Here is a 24,270-nt window from a genome sequence, read left to right as displayed (position 1 = left end):
GGATTATAATTATTTTACTATGTGATAAAACATTAGCACTGTGTCCTATAAAATTGTATTTTGGTAACCACTATCCAGCATGCAGTATCTGTCTTTCTATGCCTGGGTTATTTTACATAACACTGTGTCCTCCAGGCATAGAAAGACAGGACTTCCTTTTAATGGTTGAATAATATTCCATTTAAACATTAACTCATCCATTAAGATGGGCATCTCAGTTGATTTCATATCTTGGCTATTGAAAATAGTGCTGTTATAAATATGGATATGCAAGTATCTTTAAAATTTTTTTTTAGTTGTAGATAGACACCATCTCTTAATTTTATTTATTTATTTATTTTTATGTGGTGCTGAGGATCAAACCCAGGGTCTCACATGGTGAGGCAAGTGCTCTGCCACTGAGGTACAAACCCAGCCCTGAAAGTATATTTTTGATATAATAATTTCATTTCATTTTTATATATAATCAGTGGTGGGATAGCTGGATCATATGGTAGTTCTATTTTCAGTTTTTTTTGAGGAAATTTCATACTGTTTTCCATAATGACTCTACTAATTTACATCCTCACTAAGTATGTGTAAAACATAAGTTTCCCTGACGATTCTCTGAATGCTCACAAGCATTCATTATTTTTTGTATTCTTGATAATAGCTATTCTAACTGGGTTGAGTCATATCTCATTGTGGTTTTGTTTTCATTTCCCTCATGATTAGCAATGTTGAGCATTTTTAATATTCTTATTAATGATTTTTATGAATTCTTTTGCAAAATGTCTTAAGTTTTTTGCCTATTTTAAAATCAGATTATTTGCTTGTTTTCCCCTTGAATTGTTTGAGTTTCTTAAATATTATAGATATTACCCCTTTGTTAGATGAATTTTTTTTGTAAATATTTTCTCCCATTCTGCAGGTTGTTCTTCAGTAAATTCAATAAAGTTGCAGGATATAAAATAAATAAAAATACAAAAATAGTAGTGCTTTTGTATATCAATATTAAACTGGCTGAAAAAGAAATATAAAAATCCCACCCACTGTAGTTACAAAACAATAAAATATCTAGTAATAAATTTAAACAAGAAAATTAAAGATCATCACAATGAAAATTATAAACTCAAATGAAAATGAATTTAAAAGAATCCTCCAAAATACAAAGACATTTCAAGCACAAAATTGAAAGAATACCATTCAATGTTCATATTATCTAAAGTAATCTACAGATTCAATGTAATTCCCATCAAAATACCAACAACATTATTTACACATTTTAAAAAATCAGGAAATTCATATATATTACCACAAAAGACCCAGAATAGATAAAGAAATCCTGAGGAAAAAAAAAGACAACAAAAAAACAAAAACAACAAAAAAACAAAGCTGGAAACATCACAATACCTGACTTCAAAACATTTTACAATGCTACAGTAATCAAAACAACGTGATATTGGCATTAAAATGACACAAATCAATGAAATAAAACAGAAAATCCAGAAGGTAATCCACACATTTATAGCCAAATGATTTTCAACAAAGGCATCCACTACACACATTGGTGAAAGGACATTATCCAGTTTTCTATACATTAAACACACACACACACACACACACACATACACACACACACACACACACACACACACACGCAGAAGAATGAAACTGGCCCCCCTGCTCCAATCTTTCACCATCTAAAAAATAACTCAAAATGGATCAAGGATAGACATGTAAGACCTGAAACTGTGAACTTACTAAAAGAAAACTGGGGAAATACTCCAAGACATCAATAGAGGGATTTTTATAAGATGCCAAAAGCAAAGGAAACAAAAGCAACACCATATAAATGGGATTATATCAAACTAAGAAGCTTCTTTACAACAGAGAAAATGATCAACAGAGTAAAAAGGTACACTTTAATCTTATTTTTTAATAGGCTCTAGTTTAAAACTGAAAAAAAGTATCCAAATATGTTATGACAGACCTTACTTCATATTTATATGTATCCCCCACTGGAGGTAAAATTTGTTCATGTGGCAGAACACACGGAACTCACTGCACTCTTTATATCTGGAGAGAGAGAGAGAGAGAGAGAGAGAGAGAGAGAGAGAGAGAGAGAGAGAGAGAGAGAGAGAATATGCACTTCCAGTGTAGTTTTCTTCCTCTTCCTCCTCTTCTTCTCTTTCTCATTCCCCTTTCCCCTTTTTCTCCCTCTCCTTCATCTTCCTCCTCTCCTCTTTCTTTTTGGAATGCTTTGGTAAATAGGGTTCTTGATCTCAGCAGGAGCCTCAATTAAGACTGATCAGCAGGGCTGGGGATGTGGCTCGGGCGGTGGCACGCTCGCCTGGCATGCGTGCGGCCCAGGTTCGATCCTCAGCACCACATACCAACAAAGATGTTGTGTCCGCCGAGAACTAAAAAAAAAAATATTAAAAATTCTCTCTCTCTCTCTCTCTCTCTCTCTCTCTCTCCTCTCTCTTTTTAAAAAAAAAGACTGATCAGCAAAAGAAATTTTCTGAAGCTTTCTAAAAACATGGCTATTACAAAAAGTAAATAATAATACAAAAGGGGATACTTTGGACTCTAAAGAAATTGTCCTAGTATGTAGCTTTCAGTAAAATCCTGGCATCATGTTCTAATCTTTCTTGGGAGTTTCAAATAAGTTATTGTACAATATCAGCAATTTGCTCCAGAAGTGAAGAGTCACTTGGAGAAATCTGTGGGTAAATTGCATAAGAGTAACCTCTGGATGGATACTTAGTAGTAAGTGCTAGAGGACCTCAAGTGAAAATTTGGAAAATTTTAAGATGAAATTACCTACCACAACAAAGAAAAATTAAATACTGTCCTCAATCAATACTGACAGAGGAACCACTGTGATTATTGAAGGTGCTTCTAGTGTATATCTCATCCATTACCAGTATAATCCTGGCTAAAATATAAAGGAGAGGATAGATAAGAGCCCAAATCTCAAGGCCCTCTGAACACCTATCAAAAGATTCTGTAATACCTTCTGCAACATTTTTTTTTTCTTTTGGTACTGGGGATTGAACCCAGGGACTCTTAACTACTGAGGCACATCCCCAGGCCATTTTAAAATATTTTATTTAGATACAGGGTCTCACTAGGTTGCTTAGGTCCTCACTAAGTTCCTGAAGCTGGCTTTGAACTCACCATCCTCCTGCCTCAGTGTCCTGAGCTTCTGGGATTATAGTTGTGTGCCACTGTCCCCAGCTTCCAATTGTAATTGCTTACTTGAGGGACAAATTGAAGCCTTATTGGAGATTTACAGCTCTATGAGAAGCAAAATATTGTAAGATTTTGTGTTCCCAAGATAGCACAACCATTTTACTGAGATTATAATTAAAGAGTTCTGCACAACTCTGCTAGTAACACAGTAACCCAACTGTCAATTATACTCTGATCTTTAGGAAAAAAAAGAATAAACAGAAAATTTTAGCTCATATTGGCAAAATTATCAGACATACTCAAATTCCTATGGTATATGGTTTTCTTTAAATAATGAGTTCATGGGGCATGGTGGTATATGCTTGTAGCCTCAGCTGAAGTGTGTGGAGTACTTCAACTCAGGAGTTCAGGGCTAAACATGAGCAACATAACAAGATACCATCACTTTAAAAATGTAAAAACAGGCTTTTGGCTGGAATCATCATCTTCCAGTAATTCATCTAAAGGACAAACACAAAGGGTAAGAGGAGAGGAACCTGATATATATGTTCCCTATATGTTATATAGATATTTGTTCTCTAGGTCTTTTATAAAACATAGAATTGTTCCTTTAGCCACATATATGCAAATCTACAAGAAGAGTGATATTGTAGACATTAAGGGAATGGGTACTGTTCAAAAATGAATGCCCCACAAATGTTATAATAGCAAAACTGGAAGAGTCTACAATGTTACCCAGCATGCTGGGTGGCATTATTATGAATAAGCAAGTTAAAGGCAAAATTCATGCCAAGAGTATTAATGTGCATATTGAGCATATTAAGCACTCTATGAGCTGAGATACCTTCCTGAAACATGTGAAGGAAAATGAAAAAAGAAGGAAGCCAAAGAAAAGATACTTGGGTACAGTTGAAGTGCCAGCCTGCTCCACCCAGAAAAATACATTTTGTGAGAACAAATGGAAAGGAGTCCGAGATGCTGGAATCTATTTTGAACAAATGGAATGGAGCTTGAGATGCTTTGAATTCATGGTATAATAAATGTAAAAAATAAAAACTAAAGGCCCATGGACTAGAAAAAAAATATGTAAAGATAATCAGCTCAACTCTTTCTGGACTTCAGTGAATCACTCCTTTTGAGTTAGCAACAGGCAAACCCATAAGTTTAATAATATCACCTCTGCTTCTAGACTCAAATCATCATGGCCATGGCCAAATATTGCATTTCATTCAATTGATGTCATCTTATTTTTAAGATATTCAAGTAGCCTTTCCTCAATATCACACTAAGTGACTCTTACATGCTTTAAATACTGAAAATTTAGCCTAAAATCTGAAGAGACACCTCAGAAAGTCCTCAGGACCTGTTGACAAGGACCCTATGAGATACTATTAACTAGCCCAGAAGTAAAATTCCAAGAGATTATTACTTAAAAACTTTCAATCAAAGGGGAAGTTAATCATTACTGGTAACCTCAAGTTGAGAACTCTTAGGAGACCATTAGAAGCAGGTGGTCTTTGGAAAGAGAGAGCTTCTTTCGAAGACTTTCATACCAAGTAAATGAATTCATGAAATGTAGTTTCCATTGAAGATCCACAGGACAATATCATAGTTGTCAAGTTTAATCTGTATTCTTTTATTGTTTATTTCTTACCTATCTGGCTTAGGCCACATTTAACTGTTACTTATAAGGTATTTATTATTGTCATTGCATTTTTTACATTTTATCACTCATCAGTATGAATCCAATATCTGGTAACAATTATATGTGTAGTGGTTAAAGCATACAGCCAGATTGTTGGGTTTGTACATCTTCCTTTGTGAACTACTTGGTTTCTCTTTGTTCTAGTTCCTTGTAATGAGTCAATAACTGGGACTCATCTAATAGATAACAAAGCAAACATGATAACATTCTAGATGGTTTGAAATCTAAAATCCCTATCTTGTAATACACAGAAAAGGAGTTTCCTGTGTCTAGCAAAACAACATTAGAGAGCCTTTTGTGGAAGAAGCTTTTTACTTTTAATAGGAATTAAAAGAAAACTAGAGATCACAGGCTAGTTGACAAACTTTCACAGATCTGTCAAAACACTTTTTCTGGAGCTCTATAAATGATATTGATACTACTATTATTAAACAATGATACAAAAATTACCACACCACTTGACAAATTCATAGTGGTATTTTGGCTTTAATCAGATCATTGAGTAGCTCTAAAAAAATGGTATTGGATTAGTGAAATAAAAATCTACTAACTGCTGCATACAAACTGGACAGTAATAGTTCCTTGGTAAAATAGTATCTTCAGTAATTACTGGCATTACCCAAATTCCATTGACTCATTAGTTTCTCCTTTAAGAAGAGAGGATTTCAGATAAGTTAAGTCTAAGAAGGAGAAAAACTAGGACTTGATGTAAGAACCAAACACTAACCAGTCAATGGTAATTCTTTCTTTCTCTGTCTCTGTCTCCGTCTCTGTCTCTCTCTCTCTCCCTTTCTTTCTTTTCCCAAGCACTAGGGATTGAACCCAGGGTGCTTTATCACTGAGCTAAATCCCCAGCTGTTTTTGAGACAAGATTTCACTAAGTTGCCCAGGCTGGCCTTAAATTTGTGTTTCTCCTACCTCAGCCTCCCCAATAGCTACAATACCTGACTTCTTCTCTCCTCAAACGTCTTCAAGTCATGGTTTACTGATGACCTGGAAATGAGGGGGGCTGCTGAATGCTATTATGTTGCAAAAGAAAGCAGCAGTTAAAAAATGTTCCCATTGCATCAGAGGTTCATGAAATTGTTTTGAAAAGAGCAACTTCAATATTAAGGGAGAAAATGTGCTGTTTTTAGGAGAATGTTTGTCTCTTGGCTTAATGTCCATGTTTCTAGCTTCTGGTTGACCAGAAGGTGGCATACTCTGATCACAGTCCTCTTAGTATATGTCTGTATTGCTGCCCTCAGATACTGGATGTCAAAAATTATAAATGGAGTAATTATAAATTATAAATGGAGCTCACCCCTGTCCATTAAATGATTCAACTTAGCACTTAAATTGTCTTCACCCACACAACATAATGCCTTCATTAACATGACTTTATTATTCTATTGTCTTTATCAACATAATCATAGTGTTCCTGAAACTCTTGCTCAGGAAGATAATGTTGTAAATATATTATCCTTCACTCTGAGAACTTCCTAAAAGACAATCAACTCATCTGTAAAAAGCATCAGACCAGCTAATGCCTTCAAATTCAAAGAATCTCTTATCACAAATCCTCTTAGAGTGTCTTTCAATCTAAACTCCCCTATCATAATTATTATCATTCCTAAGCCCCCACACCTCCATGAAACCTCATGTAAGACTCATCTTACATGAAACTTCAAAATTTTAGATAGAGAAAAATGTCCCCAAAACATCTTAATTTTGTCCCAGCTCCCATATACTGCTAAGGAGGGCTTTTCCTTGCTATAATGAGAATATATTTAGCTGTGTCCTTATCAACAGACTTTGGTGAGCTTTCCGAGGCAGTATTTGACATTTATAACACAATCAATGATTTTTTAAATGTATGTTTTTATAAAGAGTCTCATAAGTAACACTTATTGAACCCATATAATGTGTCAGACATTGTTATGATTTTTACAACGTATTTTAAAATTTTGATAATGACTGACACATTCCCCTATTACCACGAAGACAACTAGGAAAACATGGTGAATGGGAATTTGAATCCAGGAAGTGTATCCCAGCAACCATTTAATTAATTAGTATATCTTTGTACCTAATAATACATTCTATTTCCATGATTAGAGGGACCTTTACTATCTTCCTCTCAGCTATATCCCTACAGCCTAGAATAGTTCCTGTCTTATAATACAAGTTCCACAAATATTTTTAGGTTGAATGGATGAACTGAAAACATATTCCATGCTGGTACACAGGATGGTATCCTTAAACACAGCCTTTGAATCTAGAATTTCAAAATTACAATAATGTATGTGCTACTTATATTTATTGGCCTTGTTTCTCTCATTTTTGAAATGGAGGAAATAACATCTATTAGTAGATTTGGTGTAAAGATTTTATGGTTGAATTGCACAGGCAGCATCCATAGGACCAACAACACACTTGTTGTTATAAAAATAGCACCCATTTTTGTTATTTTTCACTCCAGAATTGTTTTTCTTTTTAGGATTTTATTATTTCATAAAGTGGCATGTTATGTTATTTTTACATTTTCACTTGTCCCTGATTTTGAGTATCTAGAGAGTATGCATGGAAAAGGATTGTGATCATTTATTGCCTAACATGTAAGTAAGGAATAGGGACTAAAAGGGGAGATGAAAATCAAGTACAGCATATGAGTAAGCTTCTATTTTTATTGTAACGTGGAGTCTATAAAGGCTGTTTGGTCGCACAGCTCTGCTTCTAGGTCAGTGCACTCACAAGGCACTTTTCTTTATCTCTATTGGGGTTTCTCCTCAGTTAAATTGGTCTAAGCACTATATAGGTGTTCATATGTAGGTATGTATAAATAAAAATAACAGACTGTGTAGAACATTATACAGCAAGAGATTGATAAGTGGTAATGAAAGAATAGTATTAATGCACTTGCTTCTACATCTATTTGTCATTCACTATAGAACATAAATAAAACAAACACTCCCTGAAAGGATTGTTAATTTAAATACACATATTATTGTTTTTAACCTTCATTTATGATAGGTTAAACAATAAATCCATTATTTCAAAAGCTAAATCTCATAATTTTAGTTCTGGAATCCCTCTAGATAAGTCTTTCATGAATGCCATAATTACAAGAAATGCCCCATAGCAGATAGGGAACAAATGCCCTTGCCCATTCACTCAGTCATTCACAACTGTGATGATTCATTCATTCAATGGACAAATATTACCATTTATTTAAGACAAGTATTATACCAGACACAAGAAAAATATAATCTCCCTCTGACTGCTTTCATGGAACTCAGCATCACATTAGTGCTAAAAACTAATGTGATACTGTCCATGCCATTTTTTCCCTCTGTATTATATTCACTTCCATCTCTGATACTCACCTCAAAGAAGCTTCTTTTACTTAATTGTTTGCACTAAAATGCTACATCAAAGGAATTGATGTGCATATCTGTATTTTTCCATTTCTAAATCTATATATAATTAATGATTAATTTAGTTATTTAATAAACTATTTGTGAAGCTGAAAAAAATCACATCTACATTAAAGATTCTGCAAACTGACTTTAGCAGAGCAGAACATTGTAATTGTGGAGAGATTGAATACTCAAGAGCCCAAATTATCTTGGCCTATCTTAGGGCCTTTAGAAAAATATCTGTTTAACTTTTATATCTGATATAACATTCTTGTGACTATTAAGTAAATTTGGAATGTCTTGATAAGCTTAACAGAATTCTAACATACACTGATCCTATAGCTAAGAACACTATAATATCTGATAACTACAGGAAACTACTTTTATATAGATGGACTACTTAATGTTCCCCCAAATATATTTATTAAATATATCAATAATGTCTGTTTTTGTTCTCTAGCTATAAAGGCTCAACCTTTTTCATGGTTGAACATGGTAACTCCCTCCAGCCCTAAGTACTAGGGCTCAAATTCAGAACCTTGTGCATGCTAGGCAAGTATCCTTCCACTGAGCTGCATCCCCAGTCCTTTTAAAATTTTGAGTCTCATTAAGTTGCCCAAGCTGTCCTGGAACTTGCCATCCTACTGCCTCAGCCTCTTGAGGTGTATACTACCACACATGGCCATTCAGGATAGCTGGAATCCATATTCCCAGGCCATAGCCACTTATATTTGGCTCAACATAAGCTGCTTTCCTTTTTAATTTCCTTTATAGAGAATTGTTATTTTACATTGAAGTATTCGAAGTGTTGAAATGCATTTACTGAGTACATAACATGATCAAATATTTAGGAAGCACTGATATCAGAATTTGAAAAAGACAATTTCAAGGAGCTCAAAGTTTATCAGAGGCCAAAGGAATAGTGACAGTAATTAAGATGAAAATGGTAACTGGATGAAACTAAAAATAACTATAAGAATGATGATGCAACTTCTTTCTGAAGTCTTATTGGGAAGGTAATGTTTTCCCTCAGCTTATGCCTTCAACTTTTTTTCTTTTTCTTTTCTTTTTTTAAAATAATGAATCTGTCTTCTTTCCATGCCAGGGTAGAGGAAGATTAGTATTTTCCAGAAGAACAGGCTGAAGAGAGTTCCTTGTGGTCTGTGACTTTCTCAAGTAGGAACAAGAGGCACAAAATATCCAGCACTGCCATTTTAAACCATGTAATATACAATTGGTTTTGTTTCTCTTGTTGCCTACCCAGGATATCAGTAACTGCTTCTTCATGTTGAAGGTTGCTCATATTACCTGTACATGCTGGATACTTAAACTTTATAAATGTATACTCTAAGTACAGTTCAGCAACATAGCCCAATATTTTCTTTCACATAATATTTTCATTTATCTGCCTGATAAATGTCTTGCATTGTTGGTACTGGGCTAATAGTCTATTTCTATATTGGAGTGATAGTTTCCTTCTTTCAAAGTTATTCCTCTAAAATTACAAGTGTTAGAAAGATAATAATTTAATTTTATAACCCAACTCTACAATAGACTAAAAAGAGCATCACTGAGGTGAAAGAGATAGGTAGGGTTGGGGTAGGGAACTCACACACAATTCAGTGGAAAGGAAGCAAAGGGAGAAGAACACGTAATTTATTTGCCTAACATACTTTACCTTCCTCTGAGGAAGTTCTATGATGTACCTATATTCCATGAGGCCCTGCTTGTGAGACAAGAGACTATCATAGGGACAAAGGGCAAACACTCCTGGGCCTTAATTCATTGCCTGACAGCCATTAAAAGATATTATTAGTTTTTTTCCTGCTCTTCCACTTTAACCCATAGTTTGTTAGCTATTAATAGCTTGGTATGTACCTTAAACAATCTTATCAACCTCAGAGACCAGGTATATTACTGGGGCCAGGATGCTCTTGCCACATCTCTCTGAGGACAAAGGATAAAGGAATCAACAAAACAGCAAATGCCCCAGGGCCCATACTTGTTATTTTTCATGATTTGCGTATTCTTCCATTTTTCACCTGTATTTTCTCTTAACACTACAGCAACTCATCATTATCATAAGTCAGAGATATTTATACAAAACGAAACAACTACTGATATGAAAAATTAATATTTGGCTCCAGAATGACCTATTGATCTTGACTTCCTCAGAGTTACAGAGCTCTTAAAAGGAAAAAAACCCCTACACCTTTGAAATGTACCTAAAGACAATTAATATTCCTAAAACTTAGACTCTTATCCCCTTGCAAAGAGCCCTTTCAAATGAATAAAACTCTCTTCCTTTGTTTAGGGAGCCAGCCTGACACTTTGGTCAATCCTGTCTCCTTTCTGTTAATAAAATACCTAATAAAAGCCTTTCCTGGATATTCTTTCACCGGCTTGTTTTCCTTTATATCATCACCAAGTCAAATTTTCAGTGTCAAAGTTAAAGTTCAGGCTTTGCATTGTGAAACTGACATTTATTTTGACGTGATACCAAAGCAGTGCTTTAACACAGACTTTTTGTGTATCATGACCTGTATGTAGTCTGAGAGTCTGATAATAATGTTGAAAGATTTGGTAGCTATTCATCATCAAAGAAGTAAAGAGTATTCAAGCTGCTTTTCTGAAAGCATGAAACAGCATACAGCTATGCAGAGGAATCTTTTCTGTCTATGGATAAGATACAAGAAGCCTAAGGGACAGAAGATGATGAAATTAGAAAATGTACAATCACCATATTCTTCCCAAGGCAGAGTGAGATGAGAAAAACCTCTGCTAACACCTTCAGGAATAACTTCTCTCCTGAAAGAAGAGTATACACCACTGGCCCTTACTATAGCCTATCGAAGGGGTTGTCACACTGATAAGGAGGTAATGTTTAATTACTCACTTCTGCACTGTAGGGCTAAGAAATAAAGAGACATTTTTTTCTCTAAAGTGGAGACACAGCTTAAGTATTGTGATTAGAAATGGTGCTTGATATTATTTCATATCCCAAGGAGTTTCCTAAACCAAACTGCTTGGAAGCCTGATACTTCCAAGGAATTGCATGTGCAGATTGGAAAACTAAAGCCTAATCCACAAAACCCCAGAAATTCCCTTAAACCCTAATAAAATAATTTCTAAGTCATAATGTACACAAAGAAAGAACTTTATACTACCACACATTATATCTTCTAAGACCCATAGAAAACTGGGATCATCCACAAAGGAAAAAAAAAAAAGAAGCAACTGGATAAACCAAGGGGGAGTCTTTGAAACCGTCCATTAGCCTAAGGGAAATTTTTGGTGGTATATGGAATTGTTTGATAATATATGCCAGTGATAATTATTAACTTACATCTATGGGAACAAAGAGTTGTATCAGAGTAGTTGGTACACTACTGGTGGTAGGGGCATAATTTATGTAAATGTACTTTAAATTTAAGACTTCATGTAAAATACTTTCACTTTTTTTACAAGTCTTTGGTCTGGTCATGTTTGCAGCTTCCTTTCCCTGGTCCTCAGGGACACTCCATTCTAGACCATGAGGTTCTAGTGGAGCTGATAATCATTGAATATCATACCTCCATTGGGGATATGACCAGGTCTACCCTGAGTTCCCATTCCTGGGTCAGCCAATGTCATAGTGTCATAAGTTAGGCTCATCTCTCAACCACTAGACAAGGAAGGGAAAAGTTCAAACTTTATTGAGTTTTCAAGGCATATAAGAACTGAATCAAGAGCTTCAAATGGCCCTTTTGTCAATTCACATAAATGAAAATGTCCAGGCCTTCTCTGAGCTCATGTTTTCATAATGAATGGATTGAATAATTGAGCCAAACCAGTAGACACAGAATTGCTATGTTAATAAAGCAAAAGACCAGATGCTTATTTGGATCCTGTATTACTGGAGTCCACTGAGCCTCAAGCCATTATGGTTAGGAATGCCCCCCCACCCCTGCCACCACCATTAAGGTACTTTGTGTTATATATCTTTTACTAATAACTGAGAAATCTGACTGATCAAACTAATTAATGAAGAAAAGAAAAGAAGGGCTAATAATATCAAGTCAAAGGAAATACATTACTTTAGGAGTTCTTGAACAATTCTTCCTGAGAACCAAATTAAAAAAAATAGATAAAATAAATAGCAATGATACAAGCAGTGAAAACCATATTGACTTCTTTATGTAATTATTGAATCTATGGTACCTATTGCTACAAGAGAATGTAATTACAAAATAAATGCAATAATTTGACTGCATACATTCTGCAATTTAATATAATGATACAAATGAAATATGTGATTAAAATAAAAATTTTAGGTTATGCCAACAAAGTGATGATGCTATATGAACAGCATAAAGGTCTAATGACTAATCACACAGAGTGCAGTAGTAAGATATAATAGACTCAGATATTGCTTAATCAGTTACAGTGACTACCAGTGCTGTTCCTAGTGTCTGATAACTTTAGTATTATTTCAAATATGTCCAAGCTTCTTTATAAAGTTTTTATTTTTAAAAATTTTTTAAAGTTACTTGATTGGTATGTATTCCTCCTCCTTTTTTTAATATTTATTTTTAGTTATCGGCGGATACAACATCTTTGTTTGTATGTGGTGCTGAGGATTGAACACGGGCCGCACGCATGCCAGGCGAGCGCGCTACTGCTTGAGCCACATCCCAGCCCTTTATAAAGTTTTTAATATGCAAAAGAGAAATTTGGGAAAGGCAGAATGAGTATCCTCATAATAAGTGTATATGTTAAATATATTACATATGTTACATTTCAAATTAGTAACATAATAATATATTATATGATGGGGTAATTTGAAAAATTATTTGGTACCAGGAATTGAATCAAGGGTCTCAGGCATGCTAAGCAAGTGTTTTACTACTCAGCTACATCAGCAGCTGGAAAAATTTTTAAAAAGGCAATGTTTATAAACTTTTCAGCACAGAATCTACCAGTTTAAAGCATGTACTCAATAAAAACATCATTATAGTAATGATTAATTAATTGTATAAGTAAGGAATTTTTTAGTTTGCTATTTTCTTCCACACAATGAATCCTATGTTAAATAGGTCAAATAAATTTTCGATTTCAACATATAAGATGTGTAATTAATATAAATTTATCAAAACATCATGCAACATATCTTCTAAATGATTATAGTAGAAAGAAATACAAGTATATTTTAAAAGACAAAAATTTAAAAAAACAAGTCATTTAAGAAGAAAGGAGAAATATAAAATAACATAAATAAGATTACAAAGGCTAATTAACACAACATCTTGGTTACATAAATATGAATAATAGGACAATATTAGATTTTAACAATCATTAAAATAAAAATATACAAAATTAAATGTTTCCCCTAAAGAGAAACAGACAAAATAAAAAAGTTAAAAAGCTATTCTCATTGTATCAAAATTATAATCTACAAGAAGATCAAATTTAATTGGACCCACAAAAGGTAAATGTACACCAAAGTGTATAAAATAAAAATTGCATAAAATACATGAAATCTAAAGAAAACTACAAAGAAACTTTAAAACACTCTAACTAGTGTGTGACTAACTAAGGTAATGAATAACGAGAGTATAAAGTAATGACCAATATGATTAGATTTAGATTTAGGTCTATCATTTTGATATTTGCTTTCTTTGTTTACTTTGTTCCTTTCTTCTTTTTTTCCCTATAGTGTTTTGGATTAATAAAGCATTTTTATTATTACATTTTAATTTTGCTATGCCTTTTTAGCTACATTTCTCTTAATTTTTTTTAGCAATTATCCTATGACTTTATATCTATGTGTGTATATTTATATATTCTAAATATATATACTTATTTAAATTATCACATTCCTTAGGCTGGGAATATATAGTTTACTTGCCTAGCATACATGAAACGCTGGGTTCAATACATAGTAACACACCCACAAACACACACACACACACATTTTATTTTACTCAGTTGATATGGTACCATTTCGTGTAAAATATAAGAATCATTTACTACTATGGTTATATTCATGCTTACCTCATTTTGAACACTACTGTTGTAATACTGAGTACAGTTATATATGTTAGAATACCCATAGCATAGTATTACTATTTTAGCACTCAATAATAATATGGCTTTCAAATATTAAAATATAAAAATATTTTATATTAATAGCATTCCAAAATTGTTTTCTACCTGTTTTTTTCCATGATTCCAATTACACATATATTAACAGAAACATATACTAAGATGAAACAGATGTGGTATTAGCAGTTAAGGACTTTAAAGAACCTAGTAAAATATGCTCCAATAATTAAAGGAAAAACAAGGTCATAATGAGTGAAAATGTAGGGAATACAATTAAAAAAATGGAAATTGTGAAAATAAACCAAATAAAAAGTACAGCATAAGAGGATCAAAATACATATAAAAATTAAAGTCAGATCCGAAACTGCAAAATAAATGGTCTGTGAGCCTGAACTTGGCATAAATACCTGATTTGAAAAATACATTAAAAAGATTATTTTTAAAGGACAGGAGTATCAGGGACAGGTATAAAAGTAGAAATCATTCTTGTATAGGTATGGTTGTATTGGAGAATGAAAGAAGAGAGAGGGAAATTAAAGTGAAAAATATGTATGCAGGAAAAAATGTGGGCTAAAAATATATACTTTTCACATAGAATATCAATTTATGATCAAGCAGCGTATCAGTTCATGAATATCAAATAAAAAACACAAAGGAAACCACATCCAGATACAAAATATACTAAGAAAATTTTGAAACTAAACAGAGAATAAGAATATATACCCAACACATATAAATGATGATATAAGGAATGACTGAATTCTTATGAATAAAAGTAGAGAAAAAATTAATAAAACACCATATTATCACATTTTAAAAAGTGCTAAAAGAAAGAAGAGTCAATTTAGAATTTTATATTCAGCAAAGGTGAAGGAAAAATGTATTTTCAGACAAATAAAAGGTAAGAGAATTTGCTATCCTCATACTTCCACTGTAGGGATAATAAAGGAAATTCTTCAGACTCAAGAAAAAGAGCCAAGAATTGAAACAGAGAGGAACAGAAAGCAGAAATGATAAATATATGGGTAAATTTTTAAAAACCCAACAACTATAGTATGTCCTTTTGTTTTATTTAAAAGACTACTGATTGCAGAAAGGAAGTTATATAGGTTTATACCATATATATTAAAGTAAATAAAGAGAAGAAAAAAGGGATACTTAGTAAAACTATTCTGGTTAAACTTTTTATACTTTACATGAAGTGTATGATTTCAACTGTTATAAAGGTGGATGTCACATACAGGAATCTATAAACAGAAATATATAGAAAAAGGGCTAAAATGTAAATAGAGAAGTTAATATATAATACTAAAAAATTTAATTAACCCAAAATAATAAAGCAAAGCAGAGAGGGGGGAGAGGTGGGGGGTAAGGAGGGGGAAACCAACTAAACTATTTGTAACAAATAGGAAAATCAACAGCTAAATAGTAGGCATCATCCAATCATGTTAATAAGCATGTTTAGTGCAAAGAGATCAAAACTTAAAAGTCACTGATGATCAAACTGAACATAAAAAGATGCTGTCTATAACAGAAGTACTTAAATATAAAGACACAAATATATTTAAAGTAAAAGAATGAGCAGAAAATTACATCAAACTACAAGCATAAGAAAGCTGATAACTCTACTCCAATAGCAGAAAAAGTAGATTTCTTTTTTCCCCATTAATATTTTTATTAGAGACTTATGGTTATATATAACTGTAGTTGGGTTCATCCTGACAATATCATCATACATGTGTGGATTCAATTTCAGTTTGCAGTCTTTCCCCTTTTCCTCCTGCCCTCTCTCCTCTCCCCTCTTCTTCTTCTACACTGCCAGACTTCCTTTTGCACACCTATTTATTTATATTTGATTGGTTCTTTTCACTTATACATAGAGGTGAAATTCTATGTGGTATGTTTATCTATGCACATAATGTGATTTTTGAGAGTTCATCCTGCATTGCCTCCCCTTGCCCATCCCTCCTCTCTGACTCTCCATTTCCTTCTACACTACTGATCTTCCTTATATCTTTATGATATCCTATCCTTCCCTCTTTCCTTTCTAATTTTTTTGAGAAAATAGATTCCAAGACAACAGATATTATCTAAGAGAAACATATCAAATTAGGAAAATAGAAAAATTAAAAGTCATGATAGCCATAAAATATAAAAAAATGAGAGGTCTTCAAATACATAAAGAACAACTGAGAACTATAGACAAAAATAAATTCACAACTATAGGCAGAAGTGTTTTCTTAACATTACTCTCTTAGTAACTTACAGAACAATAAAAATGTTCACTAAATATGTAGGGAATCTAAATACTGAACCAAAAATGACAGAATTCTTGAATTACTGGCATTGTAGACCATTATACTCAATGATTGCTAAATACACATTTATGTGCACATTCAACTTTCATCATGATACTTCAATTGCTAGATCATAAGTCTTAATGAATTCTGAAAAGTTGAAGTATTACAGAGTATTTTTTAATTTCATAACATAAATTAGAAGTAGCAAGTAGTTACCCAGAAAAACTCCAAATATTTGGATACTCCACTTGAAAACAATAGGTTAAACTAAATCACAAAGGAAGAAGCTACTAACTGAATGATAATTAAAATAATGACAAAGTGGCTTATATCAGAAATGCAATGTTGGGTATTGGGTTTAAAATTTAAAATCTGACCAAAATAATTCCTATAATAAGAGCATGAAGAGAAGACATGATACCACAAAACTTGAAAAATCAAATTTAGACATTCATTTATAATAGCATCAAACCATAAATCAAAGGGATATATCTAATAGTTAAATTTTTATTAACAATTAAATTTAAACTTTAATGTTTTCATATTGAAAACTACAAACTATCCTTCTTTACTGAAAAGTATAAAATTTTTGTGAGAAATTACAGATGACCTAATAAATGGAAGACCATACTATTTTCATAGATCAGTAGATTCACTTTGGTCAAGATGCAAATTATCACTAAATTTATAAATAGGTTTAATGTATCCAAAACCAATTTCCTAAAAGTTTTATTTTTAAGAAATTAACAAATTAATTCTAAAATAGAGTGAAAATACAAAAGATCTAGTATAGCCAAGTCCCTCCCAAAAACCTTAAAATAAGAGAAAAAAAGTTTTGAACTCACAGTATCTTATCTCAAGATTTACTAAATTTAACCTAACTTTTCTGTGTACATATAAGAATATGCCATAGTGAATCTAATCATCATGATACTACTTTAAAATTATTAAAAAATACATAGCAGGACGATCAGCAAAGCAGAGGGAAGGGAAGAGATAGAAGAAGGAGGAAAGGGAAAGGGGAAATACTAGGGACTGAATTAGGGCAAATTATATCCCATTACGAATCCCAATGTCATGTATAATTAAAAGAATCAATGAAAAGGAAAAAAATTACTATGAAACTTCAGTGAAAAAAAAATGGCATTGGGGGCTGGGGATATGGCTTAAGCAGTATCGCGCTCGCCTGGCATGTGTGAGGCCTGGGTTTGATCCTAAGCACCACATACAAACAAAGATGTTGTGTCCGCCGAAAACTAAAAAATACATATTAAAATTCTCTCTCTCTCTCTCTCTCTCTCTCTCTCTCTCTCTCTCTCTGTCACTCTCTCAAAAAAATGGCATTAAAAGAGAAAAACAGAGTTCAAAAAAGATCCATATATACATTGTTAACTTAATTGAACAATAGCATCAGTTCATTCATTTAAGAAAAGTCTTCAACAAATGCTTCTGGAACAATGGAGGAACACATGAAAATTCTGAAACTCAACCCTTATATTACATTACACATTAAAATGATTTGCAATATTGCACATATGTGCAGAAACTATGAATATAAAGCTTCGGGGGAAAACAGAAGAATAAATTTGTAAATGTAGGATAAGCAAGGATTCAATAGAGTTTGCAGTAAGTATTGCAAATAAAAGAATAAAATTGATACACTGTACTTCACCAAAATTAAAAAAGTCTGCCTATCAAAAAACTCAAAAGTGAAAATACAGGAGATAGAGAGTGATGACTAACTGCTTAATGGTTATGGATTTTCTTTGGGGTCCTGGAAATGTTTTGGAACTAGATAAAGAAGTTGGTTGCACAACACTGTGAAATACTAATTTTCACTGAATAATGTATTTTTAAATTTTAATTTTAGGTGAATTTCATTTCAATTAAAAATAAAAAGAATAGAGGGGAATATAAAAAGGGAGACAGAAGAAAAGGAAGAATAAATAGAAATCAGGAATGAATTAATAGAAAATATGGGTTATTTTATAGTTCATATTACATAATCATTAAAAGGAAAAGGAAAAATAATCACAGAAAATAATAGGAAATGTAAAATAAAAAATCTACATTTAGATATTGTGTTCCAATTAATGATTTTGTTTATAAATGGATATGAGTTAGCAATTATGAAGTTATTTTATGTATATACTGCATTGAGACTTGAGAAAACATTGTAGATAATAAAAAGTAGCATTCCCAGGTGGAAGAAAGGAATAAAAACTAAGGTGAGGGAAGAATAAGCCGAGCCCTGTGATACTGGATTGTATTTAGAAATAGTATGATCTCTTGATTTCTTGTATAGTTTGAGAATATGTAAATTATCTATAATATACTATGAGAATACATACTTAGCATATAGATAGGTTAATGGATAAAGTCAGAAAAAATATAGATGTCTGTGTGTAAACATATACATATTTCTTATCTCTGGACCTAGATGCAATGACACAACAGTTGTAATGAGTACATGTAATACCCAGATCTTGGTTTCTAAATACTTTTTTCCAATATAAAGAACCAGGGTTCCTTTAAGAAATGGTTGATTATAGACTTTGGGGAGGAAACTATAAGATAGCTAGGACATACAGTAGAAATAAAAAATATGTAAGTGTTTAAAAAACTATGGAGGCAGTTTCAAAGAACACAGGGGCCAACTTACAGGAGTCCCCAGTGGTCAAACCTAGGAAAATTTGCATGAAAATAAATAATATTTGAGATACACGAGAAATCTGAAAATAAAATAAATATCCATAAATACATACTGATTAATCTCTACAAGTGAATATATTTTTAAAATGGGGAAGAAGAACAGCTCTTCCTTACAAATTTCAATGAGTAAGTGTACAAAACATCATGGAAATACAATCACTAGGTAAACCCCATACTAATAATTGCTATAAGCAAGAGTCTTCAATGGATACTAAAATTAAATGATATAGAACATATTTTCATAGTCTCAAAGTATCTCCTGACAATAAAAGAACATTTTTGCAGTGAAAAAAACTGGCAGACACCACCTTAATCAATTGATCATATTTAACATTAGTAGAAATAATACAAATGGATATCATTTATTCTAGATAAGATCCACTGGAAAAGGAACATTATTATTGTTGTTTTTATAAAAAATGCACTAATATAGGGAATAGTGTGGATAAATCTCAATATCATTATGATGGGTGGAAGAAGACAGACACATACTGTATGATTCCATTCATATTAATTTCAAAAATAGGCAAAACCAATCTATGATCACAGAAATCAGAACACTTTCTTATGAGAATTTCCTTGACTGAAAAGAGGTAGTATCGAAACTACTTAAGTAGTTATAAAAATATCTCCTTAGGCAGTAGTTACATTTAAGAAAACTCATTAAATTATACAATTAATATTTAAGCATGTATGTAAATTTTACCTATGTAAAGATATAAATTAAAATTATTTAAAATAATAAAAAAGCTCCTCATATACTAATATAAAATAACCTGCTAGAAATATTTAAGTATTTATATTTCACATAAGTATGCAAAAGAAAGTTACAGAAAAGTATAAAATTGTGCGTGTGTGTGTGCGTTTGTGTGTGTGTGTGTATCTATCTATCCTGGAGTATGGAGGATGTGTGTGGGGGGGTGTATGTAGGGAGAAACAAAAAACCAATAATGCTAACTGTCTCCAGGAAGGAGAAACTGTGTGGCCATAAAAGATAGAACTGAGAAGTTAGATTGCATTTCACTTTTAAGATCTATGCATCTTTTGTAAATTTGGATTTTATAACATATATCATTATTTGAAAATAAAAATTAAAATTGTTTCTACTAGGGAAAAAGAGATACTTTTGATTTCCAGGCTCATTTAAACATACTTTTTAAAAAACATGAAGTAACTATGACAAATGTTGATAACAATGGAACACAGGTTCCTAGTCTCCAGTATGTGCAAGTTCACTGTTCTTTCCTTTTATTAATTTGAATGCTTATAATGTGTTCAAAATGAAAAGTTATAAAATAAACAGAGAAAAATCTTTGGTTACCAAGAACACGAGAACAAATGAAAATAAATATAGATTATAAATTACAAATTTTTAAGGTGTTTTTGGTACTGGGTATAGAACCCAGGGGGCACTCTATCACTGAGTTACAATCCTACCTCTTTTTATTTTAAGACAGGCTCTCACTAAGTTGCCAGGCTGATCTTGAATTTATGATCCTCCTACCTGAGCATCCTAAGTATCTGAGATTACAGGCATACATCACTGTTTCTGGCTCTATTTAAGAATTTATTAGGAAAAGCAGAAAAGAATGCAGGGAATATACAAATAATTAGAACATTTAAAAGCCTGATAAATTGTGCTGAAAAACTGATTGAGGGGAAAAGGAAATGAAGGACTAATGATGTCAAAAATCTACTGATTAAATTTACAAAGTTTAAAAAGTCATAGCAGAAATAACCCAAACTCCATTCTAATATGCTAGAAAACCTACATGGATTGTAATCTTCTGGGGAAAAAAGATTAAATGTAATACGCAAAATGTCAGACAAGTAATAACCATAGAAAAAATTTTTAAAAAATTCTAGACAGCATCGTTTTTTCAAACCAACAAAAACAAAAGAGTGGTTGATTTCATTGATGTATTTGTTTAACCATTGATAGTAATGCTAGAGCTATTTAACCCGTTCTAGAGCAAAGAATAGAAAGAAATGCTCAAAATTGCTTTAACATAATCAACCAGAAAATTGGATATAAAAGCATGACAAAAACAGCACATAAAATAATAGATTAAATTTCCTGAAGTAATATGCTTTCAAAACTCCCAAATCAAAATACCCACAATTCAGCAGTGAATTAAAACAATCAAATTTTTTTAAAAACCAAATATGGTCTGTTTGTTCACAGAAAAATAGGACATTTCAATAATAGGAAATGAATTTTTATACCAATAAATGTTTTTATAAAGAATATAACTGTACAAAAATCAATGAATATATCTATTACATGGTTTTCGTTAAAATGTCTTAGAAAAATATGAAAAGTGGAAAATTTTTCTAATGCAATAAACAAAATATTTCAAACTTAAAATTAGCATCTTACATTGATGACTAAGACCATCTATATAAAAATAACTTACCTATTGGGAATAAGACCTGATACCACCCTGAGTCCTGCCCAGCAAGATAAAAGCATAAGCTAATAAATAAATTCAGTTTGTTCACATAGGCAAATAGGTTTTCTATCACTGATAACATTTTATCTAGGCAAGCAGTTCATTTAGACAATAACTTGATTATCAGGACTAATATTAAGAACCTCATAATACTCTCCCATCAATCTTAAAGTATTACATGATGAATTTTGCCCATCCCTAATCACTTTCCTGCTTTAAATCACATCAGCCCAGACCCAGAGCCCTTATTTCCTGCTTTTAAAACACTATTAAACCCTGTCAAGGTGGTGTTTTCCCTTGCTGCAATAAGTTTAATAAGCTCAGCTTTGCTTGATCATAGCTTTTTCAGGTAGTCTTTTGGGGGACATAAACCAGCAACAATGTGCTGTTCAAACCCAAGAAGCATTCCATTAAAACCCATTTAAGTCAAGGGTGGGTAATTATTTACACAATCGTTTGAGTGCCCTGCATATCAGTCTGTGCACTTTATCAACATAATTAAAATCAGGGTCAATAAGGGAGAAAATAAAAATTATCAATATTTGGAAAGAATTTGATAAATATTTTGAAAAAATCTGAAAAGAAATGAGAAACAGTAAGATGACTACTAATCCCCCCAAAACAAAACTAATCAAAACTTTCAGATAAAGAAAAATAAACAAGCAAATAAATTAGAATAAAAACCCCATCATAAAAGTAAAAATATTAACAGTCATTAAAATTATTGAATAATAAAGACATACCTTATTCTTGGATATGAAGACTTAATATTATTAAAAACCAATTCTTTCCTAAATTAATTTATTATAGTTTATGAAATTGCAGTCTAAACTGCGATTTCTCCCAACGAGAAGACACATGAGACAGGAGGCAAAAGAAGAAACACACAGATCCACAGAACACAGATGGAGCCCGTCACAGATGGGAATACAGCATATGCGCAGGATGGCGTTACAGATAAATGGGCAATTATTGGCAAATAATCGCAAGTAATGGCAAATAACTTGGCAACCTTAAGATTTCAAAACAAAAAAGTTTCTCATGATTTAAGAATTTGAATTAAAAAAACACAAAATAATTAGAAGTTAACATAGGTGAAGGGTTTTATGGACTAAGTATAAGTATCTTTCCAAAAATGACATGAAACTCAGAAACCATAAAAGCAAACATGGTTATACTTGGACATATAACAATCATACACATTCTTGTAACAAAAACAAAGTTAAAAAGTGTGTAAAAAAATCTGTAATGCTTGACAATCCAAAGCTTATTTCCTCAATAGTAAATGTGCTCTTTGAAATCTGGAAGAGACTAAAACCTCCCCAAACCCTCAAAATTGGACATAAAAGAAGAAATTAAAAAATACAGATGACTAACAAACATGAAAAAATGATAAAACTAAAAAAACAAAAGAAATACAATTTAAGACAATAGTTTGGGCGATAACATTGGCAAAGATTTTAAATATTTATAAAATCCATTATCTGTACGGTTGTGGGAACGTTGGCAATCTCATTTGTTGCCATGAAGGATAAAATTGTTAACCACATTTTAAAGGAAAAATTTGCAATAATTTTCAGAATTTGAAATGTGTATATTCTTAATCCCAGTGATTCAACTACTTAGTAATTTTATTATGATATAATAAACAAAAGCAAGATTGTTGATATATAGGGAGGTTCATTGCACAGAAATTTGGTGCTAACATAAATATCTATGAATGAGAAATGCTTAAAACATTTAATTATATTTCATCTACAAAACAGTCATGCAGTCATTCAACAAATGGCACAGATATGTATGTATTACTGAAGTAGAAAAAGCCCATTGAAAAGACTATTAAATGAAAGAGGCAATTTGCAGGAGAATGTATTACAATATGTCCCACTTCTAGACCCCCTCCCCAAAATAGGTTTTGTGTTTGTGCACATCTATCCTCTAAAAGAATGCACATACCTCCCTTAATAGAAGAAAACTATAAGGGTGGCATTAATGAGAGGAGGGCACTTAATTTATATATTAATTATTTAAATGTCAAGTTTTAAAAAAATATCATGCAGAGTTTCTTTTGACTGTATCCTATTTTCAAAAATTTATCACATGGCAAAGGAAAATTATAAGTGTATCTTTATGGGAGCACTGAGCAATTCCATCATTTTGAGCTTCTTGTGTAATATTATTTCCTCTAGTGAGGCTCCTGGGTTTGAGTCAAGTGGCAGCAAGGGAAACAGTCACCATGCCCAAATTAAAGTCTCATCGATGATATCCCAACATGAGCATTTCTCAGTTAAGCATTTCTTATCTGCAGGAGGTATCCACTGCCACACAGGAAAGAGAAGTGACTGTGCATAAGGAAGACTATATCATTGTTTTGGTGAAGCTGGTGGTAGAAGTAATGGCACCAACTCTTAACAAATATACCTTGTCTTTGGGGTCATCAC

General features: G+C 32.3%; 1 protein-coding gene across 36 annotated transcripts in view; it reads right to left on the bottom strand.

Annotated features, from left to right (window-relative positions):
• The window catches only part of LOC110598540 (uncharacterized), a 287,890-nt gene that overhangs the window by 179,230 nt on the left and 84,390 nt on the right, over positions 1-24,270 (bottom strand). For all 36 annotated transcript variants that reach the window (XR_013438651.1, XR_013438630.1, XR_013438632.1 and 33 more), the window contains one exon: positions 1-24,270. This exon is cut by the window's left edge and continues 31,456 nt beyond it. The gene's annotated coding sequence lies outside the window, so the exon portion shown is untranslated.

The sequence above is a fragment of the Ictidomys tridecemlineatus genome, chromosome 5 (genome assembly GCF_052094955.1).
Source record: "Ictidomys tridecemlineatus isolate mIctTri1 chromosome 5, mIctTri1.hap1, whole genome shotgun sequence".
Lineage (NCBI taxonomy): Eukaryota > Metazoa > Chordata > Mammalia > Rodentia > Sciuridae > Ictidomys > Ictidomys tridecemlineatus.
This window is presented reverse-complemented; position numbering and strand designations above follow the sequence as displayed.